Here is a 13,880-nt window from a genome sequence, read left to right as displayed (position 1 = left end):
GCCCTGTGGCGCCCCTGTTTCCCCCGCTCCGCCCTGTGCGCCGTCGCCGCCGCCGGCGAGCCTGCGCCCCGGCTCGCCGTGCCCCCCTTCCCCGTTGGCCGCGGACGAGCGCCCGCTGCGCCAGTTCGGGCGGGTGCCCAGCGCCCGCTAACACCGAAACCACTCTAGCCACTGGTGCCAATGACATGAGGGCCCCACGGCCCCAGAACGTTTTATTAAAAAAAGGAATTAAAATTAATAATAATAAAAATAACTAATTAATTAATTAATTAATTAATTAAGGAATTAATTAAGTTAATTAATCATAATTAGATTAATCAAATTAACTAATTAGTCTAATTAAACTGTGATTAGTTTAGCTAAAACCTGATTAGCCTAAACAGGGTATGACAGGTGGGCCCCGCTGGACCCACACGTCAGTTTGACCAGTCAACGCCCTTGTTGACTGCTGACGTCATGCTGACGTCATGATGACGTCAGCAAACACTGTTTTGGATAAGGTTGGATTTAAATGAATAAATAAAATCAGAAAATGATTTAAATCTTTAGAAAATCATATCTTTTAATCCGTAACTCGGATGAAAATACTTTCTACATGAAAGTTGCTCAGAACGACGAGACGAACCCGGATACGCAGCCCGTTCGTCCACCACACACCTCTAACATACCAAACACGCAACTTTCCCCCTCCGGTTCATCTGTCTGAAAACGCGAAACCCCGGGAATACTTTCCCGGATGTTTCCCCCCTTCGTCGGTATCACCTACTACCGCGATTGGGCACACCTAGCATCGTTACTTGTCATGTCATGCATCGATATGCATTTGTTTGCATTGTATTCATTGTTTCTTCCCCCTCTTCTCTCCGGTAGACTACGAGACCGATGCTGCTGCTGCCCAGTTCGACTACGGAGTTGACGACCCCTCCTTCTTGCCAGAGCAACCAGGCAAGCCCCCCCTTTGATCACCAGATATCGCCTACTCTTCTCTATACTGCTTGCATTAGAGTAGTGTAGCATGTTACTGCTTTCCGTTAATCCTATTCTGATGCATAGCCTGTCATTGCTGATGCAGTCATTGATACCTTACCCGCAATCCTAAATGCTTAGTATAGGATGCTAGTGTTCCATCAGTGGCCCTACACTCTTGTCCGTCTGCCATGCTATACTACTGGGTTGTGATCACTTCGGGAGGTGATCACGGGCATATACTATATACTTTACACTGTTACATTACCTGTGATACTGTTCGGAGTTGGGGGCTGAAGGGGCAGGTGGCTCCATCCCGGTAGAGGTGGGCCTGGGTTCCCGACGGCCCCCGACTGTTACTTTGTGGCGGAGCGGCAGGGCAGGTTGAGACCACCTAGGAGACAGGTGGGCCTGGCCCTGTTCGGCGTTCGCGGATACTTAACACGCTTAACGAGATCTTGGTATTTGATCTGAGTCGGCTACGAGCCTATACGCACTAACCATCTACGCGGGAGTAGTTATGGGTATCCCGGCGTCGTGGTATCAGCCGAAGCCTTCTTGACGTCAGCAACTGAGTGGCGCGCGCCGGGTTGGACTGCGTTAACGCAACTTCCTTTGTAATGGAGGTTGCTAGGTCTGCTCACCGGCCGCGTACGCAACGTGCATGTGTGCTAAGGGCGATGGGCCCAGACCCCTGTGCGCTTAGGTTTAGACCGGCGTGCTGACCTCTCTGTTGTGCCTAGGTGGGGCTGCGACGTGTTGATCTTCCGAGGCCGGGCATGACCCAGGAAAGTGTGTCCGGCCAAATGGGATCGAGCGTGTTGGGTTATGTGGTGCACCCCTGCAGGGAAGTTAATCTATTCGAATAGCCGTGATCTTCGGTAACAGGACGACTTGGAGTTGTACCTTGACCTTATGACAACTAGAACCGGATACTTAATAAAACACACCCTTCCAAGTGCCAGATACAACCGGTGGTCGCTCTACCTCAGGGATATGAGGAGGGGATCGCCGAGTAGGATTATGCTACTGCGATGATACTGGAGATGCTACTTGGAGATGCTACTTGGGGGACTTCAATCTACTCTCTTCTACATGATGCAAGACGGAGGCTGCCAGAAGCGTAGTCTTCGACAGGATTAACTATCCCCCTCTTATTCTGGCATTCTGCATTTCAGTCCACCGATATGGCCCTTTACACATATACCCATGCATATGTAGTGTAGCTCCTTGCTTGCGAGTACTTTGGATGAGTACTCACGGTTGCTTTTCTCCCTCTTTTCCCCTTTCCCTTCTACCTGGTTGTCGCAACCAGATGCTGGAGCCCTGGAGCCAGACGCCACCGTCGACGATGATTCCTACTACACTGGAGGTGCCTACTACTACGTGCAGCCCGCTGACGACGACCAGGAGTAGTTAGGAGGATCCCAGGCAGGAGGCCTGCACCTCTTTCGATCTGTTTCCCAGTTTGTGCTAGCCTTCTTAAGGCAAACTTGTTTAACTTATGTCTGTACTCAGATATTGTTGCTTCCGCTGACTCGTCTATGATCGAGCACTTGTATTCGAGCCCTCGAGGCCCCTGGCTTGTATTATGATGCTTGTATGACTTATTTATGTTTTAGAGTTGTGTTGTGATATCTTCCCGTGAGTCCCTGATCTTGATCGTACACATTTGCGTGCATGATTAGTGTACGATTGTACCGGGGGCGTCACAGCTCATTGAGAGGTGCAGCAATGGTGCTGAAATCTCTCACAAAATGCCTATAGAATCCAGCGAGGCCAAGAAAACTCCTCACTTGTGTGACCGTTTTGGGCTGCGGCCAACTCTCAATAGCTTCAATCTTGGCTTTATCAACTTCAATTCCTTGTGGAGTAACAACATAGCCAAGAAAAGATACTCGGTCGGTGCAAAAGGTGCACTTCCCAAGGTTACCAAACAAACGTGCATCACGTAGAGCAATAAAAACAGCACGTAAATGTTCCAAATGTTCTTCCAAAGATCTGCTATAAATCAGTATATCATCAAAATAGACTACCACAAATCGTCCAATGAAAGCACGTAAAACTTCATTCATTAGTCTCATAAAAGTACTAGGCGCATTAGTTAACCCAAAAGGCATGACTAACCACTCATATAATCCAAACTTAGTTTTAAATGCTGTTTTCCATTCATCCCCCAATTTCATACGAATTTGATGGTATCCACTACGCAAATCAACTTTGGAGAATATTGTAGAGCCACTCAATTCATCAAGCATATCATCTAGCCTAGGAATAGGATGACGATAACGAATAGTAATATTATTAATGCCTCTACAATCAACACACATACGCCATGTACCATCCTTTTTCGGCACTAGAATAATAGGAACAACACAAGGACTAAGGGATTCGCGTATATAACCTTTGTCGAGAAGCTCTTGTACTTGACGCATAATCTCCTTCGTCTCCTCTGGATTGGTACGGTATGGCGCACGGTTTGGCAGTGAAGCACCGGGAATTAAGTCAATCCGATGCTCAATCCCTCGAATAGGTGGTAATCCCGATGGCACGTCTTGTGGAAAGACGTCAGCGAACTCCTGCAAAATGTTAGTGATAGCAGGAGGCAAAGAGGAAGGCACGTCCTCGAATGAAAATAATGCCTCTTTGCACACAAAAGCATAGCAAACAGATTTGCTGAAATCTAGCTCATCAATATCAGATTTGGTGGCAAATAAACATGCACTTTTCAATTTAATTTCAGAAGCAACACTAGATGGTTTATGATTAGGCTTCATTTGTTGCTCAAATTCTTTTGCCATAATCTGATTTTCACTCTTATTCTTCTCCCGTTTTGCTTTATTAGCTCTATTAATATCATCTTTCAAAATAGAATCAGGAGTCATAGGAAGCAAAGTAATATTTTTATCCTTATGAACCAGAGTATACTGATTGTTTCTACCATGGTGTACAGAATTTTTATCAAATTTCCATGGTCTACCAAGTAATAAGGAACATGCTTGCATAGGTACCACATCACAATCAACATAATCAGCATATGTAGAGATACTAAAATGCACACGAACAATACATGTTACCTTAACCTTGCCGCTGTTGTTGAACCATTGGATGTAGTAAGGATGTGGATGTGGTCTTGTGGTGAGAGAAAGCTTCTCCACCATCTCCATGCTAGCCAAGTTGTTGCAGCTCCCTCCATCTATGATGACGCGCACAGAACGTTCTTTCACAACTCCCTTGGTATGGAACAAATTGTGCCTCTGATTTTTCTCAGCTTGTGTGACCTGCACACTCAAAACACGTTGAGCAACTAAACATTCATACCTGTCAGTGTCTTCAGGAGCCATGTATTGCGTCTCATGATCAGAATCATCTCCACCATGTTCTTCACGTGTAATAAGAGCCAAAGTCTCCTCATCATAGTCACTAGCGGACTCATATCCACCATCCGCGGTAGCAATCATCACACGTGGATATTTGCATTCTCTCGCATAATGACCTCCTCCCTTACAACGACGACAAATAATATCACTTGTGTGCCCTGTTGATGCCATGGAAGAAGAAGAACTCTGTGCAGGCCCAGCAGGTGCGCTCTTGGCAGATAATGGTGGTTGTGCCTGTTTTCTTGTATCACGACTGGAGGAGGCACCTGATTGAGGTGCTGGTGCAGTTGAAGTAGAAGATGCACGCGGTGTCCATGATGAAGGTCGGCCTGCAGAAAAGTTAGTTCGCGCCAATGCATGTCGATCCTGCACTTCTCGTTCAGCTTTACAAGCAAGATGGAATAAATGAGTGATATTAGTATACTCCTTATAGTCTAGAATGGTCTGAATCTCTCTATTTAATCCACCCAGAAAACATGCAAGCATAGCTTCATTCTCCTCAACAATACCACATCTAATCATGCCAGTTTGTAATTCCTGATAATATTCTTCTACAGAATTTTTTCCTTGTCTTAAGCGCTGTAATTTTTGAAGCAATTCACGTTGATAATATGGTGGAACCCAACGAGTACGCATAGCAGTTTTCAAAGCAGCCCAAGTAGTTGGAATAGTATATAATCTACAATGTTCAGACCACCATACACATGCAAAACTAGTGAAAGCACAAACAGCAGCGGCAACCCGTCTCTCCTCGGGATATTGTAAACATGTAAATCGTTGTTCAGTTTCTAACTCCCAAGTAAGATATATATGAGGAACATATCTACCCTTGAAAGGTGGAATATTCAATTTCAGTTTAGGAAGATGGTCATGATCTCGTACCTGAGGGAAAGCCCTACCATTGTGATTATTTGCATGTGGACGACCTGGTGGTTGTGGTGCAGGTGGTTGCACGTAGTTCTGATTTTGAGCAACCTCATTCTCGTAATCTCCCACATAATCATCCTCCTCCGCATCAGCAGCAGGAGCCACAGAAGTATCAACAGCAGCACCAACAGTTTGGCCAAACGCAAGAGGAACACGGCTCGCTCGGCGGAGGTCTGTTTCGCGACGTGGAGGTAGTCGTTGTTGTTGTTGTTGGAGAGGTGCGTTAGGTGCAGCGGGTGGTGGTGGTGGAAGACGCGCGAGCAATTCATTAAACTTGTTATCGAGTTTTGTTTCGAACGTCTTCTCCATGCCATCTATCTTCTCCATGGCCTCTTCAAATCTGTTTAGCACATCTTGCACCTGTCCACTCATCATTTGCTGAAATTTATCATGCAAATCCTTATTCGTCATGTTCTCCCAGTCAGTCTCGTCGGCTTGTGATCCTGGGATGGTTAGCAGCAATAGAAACACACAAGAATATGATCCTACAGACTACCAACAATAGGTGGTGGTGGGTGTCACAAATCCGTCAAGCAAATCTCAAATTCTTACCAGTTCTTACCCAGCAACAGGCGGTGATCGGCAACCGTTGTAGTCAAAAACTCTCAAAGCTTGGATAGAGCGATTACCAGGGAGAGTCAAACGCACGATGTAGATGTATGTGGAGCTGGGAAGGCTTATAATATGGTAGCAAAAAGGGTCAGCAATAATCAATTCAGAGATGCAAAGTTGAATAAACGCTCAACGACGGTACTGTGCTGGTCCTAGGCTAGACTGTGCTAGAGACGCGAGCCTAGAACACCAACAAAATCACGGCGCGACACATAAACAAGGGAAAAGCACACTCTGGATTTTTTTTCGCTCTTTTTTTTCGCGCTGTTTTTTTTCGCGCTGCTTTTTTTTTGCGAAAAATCACTATAATGGCGAGTGTCTCAAAACTCTTCCTAGGTCAAACTGACAGGATGGGCATGAAATTTTCTTTCGACCAATTTTTTTTGTGGCTTTTCCATGGACTGTAGGTATGAAGAACATACTCGATCTAAACTATGAAAAACTGTAAAATCTCACCGAGCAACCTAGAAACCTGATACCACTTGATAGAGGCGGAGGTGTCCCGTCTTTCGATGAGATGATGGATTTCGCTTTGGTGGAAGTCGACTTTGACGATCCAACTATGAACGTGCGAGGACGTCGCGCCTTAGCAATCGCTAAACCAACTCCGAGAGGTTATTGACCACGCCGGAGCACGATCAACCTGACCACGAGGGTCTGTTTCCTACGAGCAAACGAAGAACAAGCAAGAAATTGAGATTGCAATCTGGATATTGCGAATATAAGATGAAAGCTTTATTGATCAAGGTGGGGTTCTGTGACGCCTTTGTCTGGTCGTTGAACACAAACGAAGTACGCGAAGTTGCAGCTATGGCGAACTTTAATCTAAACAAAACCCAAAGTCTGAATGGTGCCCTAAGGGCTGTATATATGGAGGAAGAGAGGGGGAATTTCGTGGCCCTTGGTGGAGGGGTCCGAAATCAACCCTATCTCTTGTTTTCCCACACATACGGACTCTAAAAATAGCCTATACTAATGTATTTCGAAATTACATGGGCCTGGCCCAATAAAAAGGTGACGCAACACCTATAATAGCCTCGGGACGAAATTTATGAAGTGGCATCTTGTATATTTCGTCCAAGTCTTCATGCACCCATTATGGTGGCTTCAAAGTCCTGAAATCATCACTTGTAACTCCGTTCTTGTTCCCCTTGCGCATGACATCATCTCCATGCTTGTTCTTGCTCCAATGTTCATCCTTCTCCAAGCTAGGCCCTTCATTTGTAAGTAAAACAAATGTATCCAATTTAGGCAGTATCATATTCTCATGAACATTAGAATCATTACCAAGAAACAAAAGTACCTGATAATTTAATTGGCGTGCGCGAGGTCTAGTAATTGGTCCCGTATATGTAGCAGTAGGGGCTGTGGGTGTAACAATGGTATTGATGTCCTCATCAAACCCGAACCCTCCTCATCACCGGCGGTGCTTCCCGCCCGAAACGGTCAGTGCCGCATTCATGCCCGGCCGGAGTGGACGCGACCTCTCACTAGCGCCGGCATTGAAGCGGTGCGCCGACTGAGAGAGCGTCGCCCGCGCCTCTTCTCGGTGCATGCGACTGCTCCGCGTTCAAAGGTCACAATAGCCGGCCACAACATGCATGTAAAATGTTCTTGGGAGTCTGTGCTACAGCTAGCTGTCCTCCCCCAACTCGTCAATCTCTTCCAGTACTGCTAGTACTCCATGGCGCGATCCATCGATAAGCAGGCGAAAAAGTTATCGTATACTCGGTTTGCAGTGAGTAGCATGCCGAGAGACCATGTGGGATCGAGCCGTGGAGGAGGGTGAGACAGAAACGCGACAGACGTGATTTAAACGTTGGTTTTGTTCGATGGCGCGATCCAACGAAAAGAAATGTTGGTTTCTCTCCGTTTACATTTTTTCTCCGGGAAAACAGAAACTTTCCACTCCCTTTTCATTCTTACTCCAAGGTTGCCCCGTTACAATATTCCATCAAATACAACGAAAAACTAACACGCGTGCTGATGCATCTCAATGAGTCATAGATCATAGCCAATATTTACTTCACAAATAAAGACAAAAGTTGTGAGAGCGTGTACAAAAGAAAAACTACTGATGGGGTCACTACGACTTAAACCCTAAACCCCAAACATGATTTAATTTCCTGGCTAGGTAGAACCCGTCGAACGAAAGATGGTTGGCACCCTCAGATCATACGATGCATTTGTGCAGTTCCACTAAAATCGAGTTGAGCATCCCTGATGGCAAAGATAATGAAGAAGTGTGATTAGAATAATAGTACTGGCACTAGTTCATGAGACATAAACTCATCACAAATAGAAGCCGGTAGAAGTAAAGAAAGATCGACATGGAGATGGAGCTACGTGGGGAGCTGCGGCAGTGGAGCAAGCCGACTCCAAAAGGAAGATGTACTATGTGGGACGTCGGGCTGTAGCTAGAAGGGCGGTTGGGGCACGACATTAGCCCATACCATGGGGACCCCTGATTGGGACGCACCGACTGTGGGTTTTCCCCTCGCCGATGTCGACCGCGTCTACGCAGATATTGTTCCCTTCTCCCAGCAGCGGGGTCAGGCTGGATATGTGACCAGCGGTGTGGCCACCGTTGTTCTATGCTTGTAAAGAGAGCAACCCAAGCAAGAAGGCTTGTAGCTTAGGCTCCTACTAGTGTATATATAGTGGTTTTCTTTTTCTCTCCATATCAACCATTTTATATTGTGTACGTGTCATTGAAGAGTGAAATGATGGTTGCTTCTTCCGACTAACTTACTGTGTGATTTGACTGCTCCTTAGTGGCCCCTACACGTACTCCCCCTACGTGTATGACTGTTCCTGAGTCTCACTTGTACTTATCTCTATTTTCTTGCATGACACAGAGACAGGATGCGCATAGAGGAATTTTTTTACCGCATGTTGTTACGTAGCATTGTACTACTAGTACCTACTCCGTCCTTCCGGTTCACTACTGGTACTCCCTCCGTCCTGGCTTATTGGTCCCCTTTGTACTCAATTCATGGGATCATTTTCCTCAAGAAAATTGTCTTTACCAACGTATTAATATCGGGAATGCATGCGTGAACAACGAATGATTAAACCTTGCATGCAACATTTTGAAAAAGCATTAACTTATGAACATGTGAATGTAAGGGACTACAACCTCGTGCATGCATGAAACCATCACACATACACATGGATGCAAAAACACGCGTGACACCCCAATGCATGCATGTCCGAGCACACGACAGAACACACATGGTCACGCTCAAGTGCTCAACCTACACGTGCATGCACACACATACTCAGCCGGGTTGAGCTAGTGACCGTATAAACACCGGAAAATGTATATATTGAGTGCAATGAGCGTATTATGAAGTCCACTGACCGAATTTTTACAAATATACAGTGAGAGTCAGTGTATTTATCTCATTTGAAATTAAGCCATATTAACTAGAAAGGAGGCAGTATGGACCAGCATTACTTTGTTGTGTCCCGTCAACTTGCCGAACGAGGAGAAGCTTGCAGGATGAGAGAAGCTTGCACGCGGTGGCTTGCAGGACAAAGAGAAACTTTTGACTAATGCAAGCTCTCCCTCGCTCAGGCGGTGGACGTGCAATAGTTAATTCGGTGTCAGATTGCCAGAAGCATACACTATACTAGTACTATTATTGTTCGACTTCCCGAAGAGGCGAACAGCCAAGCGCAAAGTTTACTAGTACTAGTACTACTACTATAGAGGTATGTACTATACTACTAGGAACCAGATGGAGGAGCGTCTGCACTCTTATTATATTCTAAAAAATGTGATAAAGCAATCTTCAACACATTTGGTTCTCTTCAAGGGTTCTCACATGTGATAATGGAAGTTGATTGCATGGAACACTCGCCACCATTCTCGCTTAATTCTGGCTCATATCCTGTTACAAATAGGAGCGCTCGGTAATATTTCCTATTTTTTTGTTATTCAAAGTGTAAACAGGTCAGCAAACCTTGCGGCGCATCTTTGTGCGAACCGTGCTTGCTGCACTTTGAATGTGGCCGAGAGCTGGCTTAATGAAACACCTGCTTAATGAAACACCTAGCTCCCTTCTTCTTTTTTTGCGGGGTACCTCGCTTCCTAGTGACCAGTCTCTTGGCTGATCGTCCTAAGAGTGCTTATATATGAATAAAGCTCTCTCATTTACCCGCAAAAAAGGTTAAGCCATATTAACCGAAAAGGAGGGTGTCGGCATTCTGGGAACAGGGGTCCCCAGACTTGCCTGCCTGTGGCTTGCGGCGTGGCTCAAGTGGGGGACCAATGCAGCCCAGCTTCATCGGCTCAAGCTCAAGACCCTCGCGAGGGGCCAAGCCTCGCGGGGCGGACGACAGGAAGCCTCCACAGGGGCAGCCTCCTCAGGCAGGCTCGCGAGGAGGCGAAGAGATCAAGGCAAGGCACCTCCCGAGGAGCCCGTGACGCAAGCCATGATGATCGAAGGCCAAGCGGGCGCCGACCTGTGCAGTGTCCTTGTTTCCTTTTTGGTGCAAAGGGGGCAAGCACATGCCAAGGCATCAGGCAAAGGTTACCGTTTCGGTGCAACAAGACCAAGACCAGCAGAACGGCAGGATGTAGGTCATCGTGGAGCCCAGGGCGGCGTCATGGTCAGAGCCTTTGGCAGCCGAAGACCAACTTTAGTGAGGATAAGTGTACCAGATGTTCCCCTTCAAAATGGCCAATTGTTGGCGCCCTTCCCGCTCATTATTTGGGAAGAGGCCCAGGGCCTCCCCCTATAAATAGGTATAGCCACCACAGGGTTGAGGCATCTAGAAACAGATCGATCAGAGAGAGAGAGATAGAGATAGAGATAGAGAGAGAGAGAGAAGCGACTGAACTCACCCAAGCAGTTCATCGCACCAGCCCAAGAACGGCCCCTCGCGAGGTTGTTCTCCCTTTGTACCGTTCACCATCAGCCCCTGAGGCAATCCACCACACCACACACTGGAGTAGGGTATTGCACCACAATGGTGGCCTGAACCAGTATAAATCTCGTGTCCCTTGTGTGTTCATCTTTCTTGCTTAGATCCTTGCGAGACTTCGAGACGCGAGCTGGTAGGGGAGAGATCTTCGTGCGCACCCCAGTGTTCGAACCTCAAGGGTCTTCCAGAATCCGAAATCCGATAGAGGGAGTATGGAATAACACTACTTTTTGGTGTGTCCCGTCAAGTCACAGAACAAGGAGAAGCTTGCAGGACAAGGTGAAGCTCTCTTATGCCTTTTGACTAATGCAACCTACCCTCGCCCAGGCAGTGCACATGCATCAGTTCTTTTAGTGTCAGATTGCTAGATGCATACACTATAGTACCCAACATGCGGAGTACCATCATTGTTCAACTTCACGAAGAAGCGAAGAGCCAAGCGCAAGGTTTAGTAGTACAAGTACTACTACTACTAGAACCGCATGGTGGAGCGTCTGTACCCTTATTTTTTAGTCTCTGATAAAGTACACATTTATTTAGGAGAAGGGCGGAAAACGGCAGCCTAATAGTATAGTATTAAAAAACATCAAACATGTAATGATGATATCGATCAACCATGCTCGAATATATCTTGGCCTCCGTGCAGCCCGTCTGTGTGTTCTCGCTCCTCGTCTCTCTCAAGGAACGGCGGGTTGGCCATTTTGCCGTCAATTGAGATCGGTTTGGTCACACTCCGGTCCCACATGTAAGTGATATGCCAAGAGGAGGTGCGTTGACCGACTGGCCATACGCGTACTTGGTTTTGCACCTTCATACTACTCCTCCCTCCGTCACAGTTTACAGGGCGCGCTTCATTATGATGCATTTCTCTCAATGCATTTCTGCCACCAGACAGACTTTAGACGCGTTTGGTTTAATGCTCAATTAATTAGGGCGTGCTAACCGCAATGAAGTCCACAATTTTCTCTCGATGTACTATGGAGTGGAGTAAGTGCATGCATGTGTGTAGCCGGGGTGGAAGCACTGCATGCATGTGTGTACACATTATTTCCTCTAGTAATAGACGTCGTGCTATAACTAGCAATGCTATTTTTTAGGCCGATCGCTAGTCGCCTTGGTCCTAGAGATTTTTTTTGAAGCGTGCTCTATAAACAGTGACAGATGGAGTAGTATGAGCGGATTCAAAGAAGAGCGTATTGATGGTTGCTTCTTCCAAGCAACTTACAGTGGGAAAGGTGGGGCTTATGATCTGACTGCTCATTACTCAATATTAAGGCGGCGCAACGACCGGGCCGAGTCTCCCATGCGGTTGTGTACTACTCCCTCGGTTCTTAAATATACTCCGGAGTATTTGTCTTTCTAGAGATTTCAATGAGTGACTACATACGAAGCAAAATGAGTGAATCTACACTCTAAAAATATGCCCGTTTGAAATTTGTAAGAAGATAAATATTTAGGAACGAAGGAGTATAATTTTGTGCATGGCACATGGACCCGGATGCTGAAGAGGCTTCTGGCAATGCTATCAAGCTTCCAGCATTTGTTTACATAATTGACGTACTATACAAATAATTTTCCAGCGACATGAAATTGTACAATGCTCTGAGCTTTCAGCTTTGTTTCATGTATCTTGCCATCGATGCTCTTTCGAAAACAATAACTTCCTTGCTAATGCATCTCAATGATTAGCATATCAGAGCTAATATTTACATCACAGTTGAAGACAAAGTTGTGAGAAGGTGTTAAATTAAAATTGATCCATGCTTTCATTGGCAGCAACGTCCCCCCAGCTCTGTCTAAATCAACAAGGCATGTTGGGCAAAAAGTAGCTGTTTGGAGCATGCAACATTCCAATCATTTTGTGCAGTTCCACTAAAATAGAGCTGAACGTCCCTGTTCCAAAGATATTAAGTGTGATTACGATAATAGAGGACTGCTGATGAAACAATAAACACACGAATAGAAGCCGGCCACCTTTGCAATCTCTCTTAAGACTAACTAGTTGGAGAAGATTAGGCTCGGAGTTGGATGCGGAGGATAGAGCAAAACCAATCCCCCTTTGTGCAATCGCACTGAAATGTAGAGACGTTGCCCGTGTGACATTTTAGTACAACTGCATAAAACACTCTGAAGAAAAAAGTGATTTGTGCAGTTCACCAAAAGTTGCAATAGCAATGAGGTGAAATGGATAGCCCTGTTTGCAAAAAAGAGGTAGAAAGGAAACAATTACTCGCCAATAACGGTTGATGACACATGCGACAACAAAAAACAAGCATATTTCTTGTCCTAAGGGAAGATAACAACACAGTTGTGTTTGTCTAAAATGGTGTGAGGACGAGATTGCAATATGGAAAATACACCGGACGAGCTACGTTTTGGGCAAAGAACTATGGAAGATCCACATGCAAGATTTTCCACATGCAGCGACATGGGAAGACGGGCAGTGGAGCAAGGCCGGAGGGGATACCTGGGGGTCGTCGTGATGTAACTAGGTGAGCAGCGACGGGCAGAATCTGCCCATACTGCGGCAGCGAGCAGGTGGAGTAGGCCCTACCACGCCGGAGCTTGGTCAGAGAGAACGGCGGGTACCGCAGATTAGGACGTGCTGCCTCGGTGCCGTCGAACGGATAAATGATGCACATCCTCCCTTTCCGCCAGCGGACAGGATGCGGCCGGATCAGTGACCAACGGTGAGAGGGAGAGGCCACCGCCGCCTTGTGTGAGATACTCTAAAGAGAGACAAACCCAGGCAGGCAAGCTCCATTGTATATAGTGGAGTGGACTACCTTTTTCTCCATAAAAAACGTTTTATATTCTGTGTACGTGCCATTGAGCAATATAACTTTATTTAAAACTAACGCGCTAACGCATCATGTTGAACTTTGTTTCGTGCACGCGTGGTACACAACCTCCGTAGGTAAACAACCGCTACACGCATTTAAATTAGCACGTGGGCTGCCATTTCGTACAGAATTGAGCTCCATCGTGTACCCGTGCGGGTGTGGCTGGGCAGGAAGCATGAGTACATGCACCTATTCTCTTCGTGTACGTACACCACCTACG

This window comes from Triticum dicoccoides, chromosome 1B, assembly GCF_002162155.2.
Source record: "Triticum dicoccoides isolate Atlit2015 ecotype Zavitan chromosome 1B, WEW_v2.0, whole genome shotgun sequence".
Classification (NCBI taxonomy): Eukaryota; Viridiplantae; Streptophyta; class Magnoliopsida; order Poales; family Poaceae; genus Triticum; species Triticum dicoccoides.
This window is presented reverse-complemented; position numbering follows the sequence as displayed.